Genomic DNA, 4,584 nt, shown 5'->3' on the forward strand with positions numbered 1-4,584 from the left:
CTGCGTGTCTCAGGTGACCACCTCTCTTACTGTAGTCAGTCCCTTTCTGCTCTACAGATAAGCTTGAGCAAATCAAATCAAATCAAATCAAATCACTTTTATTGTCACATCACATGTGCAGGTACATTGGTACAGCACATGTGAGTGAAATTCTTGTGTGCGAGCTTCACAAGCAACAGAGTTGTGCAAAATACAATAATGTAAACAAGCAAAATACAAGAATGGCTACATCTGAAACTAATAATATATGTACAATATATAATAGTATATGCATTCCTGGATGTGTATACTAAATATTTTTCTACGTGTGTGTGTGTGTGTGTGTGTGTGTGTGTGTGTGTGTGTGTACACATATTTTACAAATTAAATAGAGTAAACAATAAATAAAATATATAAAAATATACAGAGTTGAGACATGTGCAAAACAGTGGCGTTACTGTACAGTATGGAGTGCATAATGTTGAAGTTCCAGTAGTGAAGCTGAGGTGTCTATGACGTGTTCAGCAGTCTGATGGCCTGATGGAAAAAGCTCTCTCAGTCTGCTGGTTCGGGACCGGATGCTGCAGAACCTCCTTCCTGATGAAAGTAGTCTGAACAGTTTATGGCTGGGGTGACTGGAGTCCTTGATGATCCTCCCCGCTTTCCTCAGGCAGCGCTTCCTGTAGATGTCTTGGAGGGAGGGAAGCTCACCTCCAATTATCCGTTCAGAGCACCGCACTACTCGCTGGAGAGCTTTGCGAGCTTTGTGTAGCGATGTGTAGCTCTTTTGTCATCCCTTTTGTTGTAGCAGGCTTCATCATATAACAGCATCTAAAAATCATTTATTGAATGGCAAAATCGTGGAATGAGCCTTTGACAGTCCTGCTTACACTTGCACATCAGTCCTTAATTTCCTTCTTCACACTCTTGAGATACTGAGCATGAAGATCAATTATCACTCATCTTTGTCAACAAGTAGAAATGTTAGGAGCTGCCAAAGCTACAGTGTTCATTTTATCCTCTCCCCCCCTGAGCCTGGTTCTGTTTGGTTTCTCCCTCCTTCCCACTGTCATCAGTGCTTGCTCATAGGAGGCCATCTGATTGTTGGGGTTTGTCTAGATTATTGCAGGTCTTGTAGGTCTTGTAGGGTCTTTATCTTACACCATAACACGCTTGTTGTCATTTTGTATATAAAATGAAATTGAAGTGAATTGAACTACAGCTCAGATGCATCATGTGTGTCTTGAAGTCTGCACTTCAACAACACTTTTCCTGATGAGGTGACTTAATTAGAGGTCAAAAGGTTATTTTAGTTATTCACATGGGCATGTCCAAAGCAATGTGGTTTGAAATTTGTAGACACGGACCAACCAAGCTGCCTACAAGTTTTAATAGCACAGCCCTACTTCCTCTCCAATAAATGCCTCTATATTAAATTCTTTTCCACTTTCCTCTGTGTCTCTCAAAGTAGAGTAGTTCAGGTTCCAGCAGGAGGGATAAAGTTTCTGAAACAGTGCCATAAGGCTTTGCTTTTGTTGAACAGATCTGCAGGTATGACTGAAACAGGTCAGAACATACAGTGTGCATATAAATATGTACAGCTGTATTTTAGGTTCAGTATCATTACAGTTTGAACCGACAGAAGGAATAAGCGGTGTACGGTGTTGTCTGCACTTTGCTGAATGATATCATTCACAGTGGGCTCCTGTGGGAAAGGCTTGTCCTAGATTTAGTCCGGCATATTGTTTCACTTGATGTTGTTCTTTCAATTCACTGAGGACTTCTGCTGTAGCATCACACATAGTCACAGGCCTCAAATATAAGGTCAGCCTTAAAATGTGATGTGTGTGTGTGTGTGTCAGAATATATTTGCATTTTACAAAAGGTGGGTGAACTATTTAAACATTGAATGATTGTTTAAATGAGTGACAGATTTAGGATCCAGATTTATTTGCATCTTGCTCTGCATTTACTGGCCTAATCTGTGGCAACCACATTACTCTGAGGTCAAACCTTCAGATGTGCACATACTACTGATCGGGGCCTCTATCCAAGCTCCATGGAGATGAGACTGGATGTGAATGACCGACCCTGCTTTATAACCAGAGCACCAGCTGACTTCTTCTTCTTCTTCTCTAAATAGTTGTTGCATAGTTTTGGCACTGTGTGCTTACTTATTGTTCTGCTGTAGAAGGAAATAGCCTCCAATTAGTGTCCGTGGGGCTACATCAGGAATGTTTGTGACATGGGGCTGTAAAATGTTCAAGATCCTATTTATCCAGTATAAATGTCCCAGTTTACCACCACCAAAAAACATTACCTCACACACTTTTTCATGTTCTGGTTGAGTCATAGATGGCATACTTATCTATTTGTTTATCTTCTTAAATTATCTTGGGGGCTTTTTTCACCTTTATTAAAGAGCCCATAGTGAAGATTAGACAGGAAAGCAGGGAGAGAGAATGAGAGAAGACACACCACCAAGCCTTGGGACCACTGTGTTTAGCCTTATGGCACATGGTCACCTTGACTACCCAGTGAGCAAAGCACACGTCCTGTTTGCCTATTTTAATATTTTCCTTTTATGTTATTGTACTAAGATATGATTTTCCTAAACCTAAAAGATCCCCTCTTCCCTGTTAATGCTGAGATTGGGGGCGACCGTGGTTCAGGGGGTTGGGAAGCTCATCTGTGACCAGAAGGCCGCCGGTTCTATTCCCCAGTTCTTTCTGTCCTGGTTTGTGTCCTTGGGCAAGACACTTCACCTACCGCCTACTGGTGATGGCCGATGGCGCGATATGGCAGCCTCGCTTCTGTCAGTCTGCCCCAGGGCAGCTGCGGCTACAACTGCAGCTGCCTCCATCCGTGTGTGAATGTGAGAGTGAATGAATAGTGGAATTGTAAAGCACTTTGGGTGCTTAGAAACGTGCTATATAAATGCAATCCATTATTATTATATGAAACTGAAGGTTGAAAACTGTGTTCTCAAAGAATCTGATGTACTCTTCCTCCTAGTCAGTTATTCACCAGGCCCTCCCACTCCTCTCTTTATTCTGGTTTGAACCAGTTCACAGCATCTCTGGAGGAAATCATTACTTTTCTGGCAGGCCCCTAAACTATATTACATTTCTTAGTGCAAAAATACTTGTGCTAAGAAGTACTTAGTTGACATGTATCAGAGGAAAGTTCTTTTAATGAGGGCAAGTTTCTAACTATAATGAATTGGCACAAAAAGTTTTCTTAAGGTTTTGCTATCATAATTAGCCATTAGCCTTTTAAAGAAGACAGGAGTAATAGCTGCTGTAGCTTGTATATGTCTGCCTACAATCATGCAGTCAAGTTTTTACACGACTCTCTGCATTCCTGTGAAAAGCTGAGGACTGTCCGTTATCTAATGGCTTGTAGAACCACCAATAGCAGCAATATGATGACCTACTCATGTTTGTGTATGAATATCAGTCCCTCGTATCATTGTGGAGAAAGGTTAGCTCTCTCTTCTTTATAGTGTCGCTTCAGGTCTTGAGGTTTGCAGGCATTCACTTACACACAGCTCTTTGAAGAACCCACCACAGTATTTCAACTAGGCCCAACTCTGGACTTTGACTTGGCCACTGCAACACCTTCCATCATTATCCTGTTATATGACCCAGTTTGGCCAAGCTTTACCTGTCACATCTGATTCTAAAATATTTCAGTGTATGGTCGACTCGCTGACTGCACGATCCCCAGCTCCAGTAGTTTCAAAACAAACCCAAATCATCAACTCTCCACTTCTGTGCTTTACAGTTAGAATAAGGTGTTTTTGTGCTGACATGCTTTGCATTGCAGTCAAACATCTTCACTTTGTTCTAGTCTGTCCAGAGGACTTTTACATTCAAGATTCAAGGTCTTTATTGTCAATACAACAATATATACAGTACACAGCGTACCGAAATGCCTTTTCATCCCAAGCCCCCCATGGTGCATTTATAAGAAAATATATCTGTAAGAGATATGAGACTAGAAATTACAAATAAATAATAACTCACTAAATTTGGATAGAGTTAAGAGATAAAAAGGTACTAATTACTAACCATATCTATGTACAGTAAACAAAGACAGGACAGAGACAATACGAAGTGGTCATGTGCAATTACAGTAAAGTGAGATGTGCAATAGATATTGAATACCAGGTTCAAGTTATTGTCAGGACATTGTAAACAAGATAAGACGAAGACATGCAAAATGTGCAAATGTAGTATAGTTTAGATGTGTGTTCAGTCACTATCCGGTCGTTAAGTCTGACGTCACTAGCCGTGTCTGCGCCTAAACTCCGCTGCAGGTCCATATATCAAACGATCACTGTGGCATTACTGAGAGTTGAAAAACTGTCTAAAGTCTTTCATCTTTAATAAAATGATCAGCGTTCTGCTCTACCAGGTGTAACAATTGAGCTTAACATCCAGGCATCCATGAAAACGGAATTTATGACATTTAACGGAGTTAGAAGTTAGCAGGAAGTTAGCTCGCTAGCTTCTATCTAAATACAATATAGCATGTCCTGACTGCGGGTTTTGGAAACAAATTAAAACGTACAGCTCTGCTATCACTTCCAACATAAATGAA

The sequence above is a fragment of the Aulonocara stuartgranti genome (genome assembly GCF_965226115.1).
Source record: "Aulonocara stuartgranti genome assembly, chromosome: 11".
In the NCBI taxonomy this organism is placed as follows: Eukaryota; Metazoa; Chordata; class Actinopteri; order Cichliformes; family Cichlidae; genus Aulonocara; species Aulonocara stuartgranti.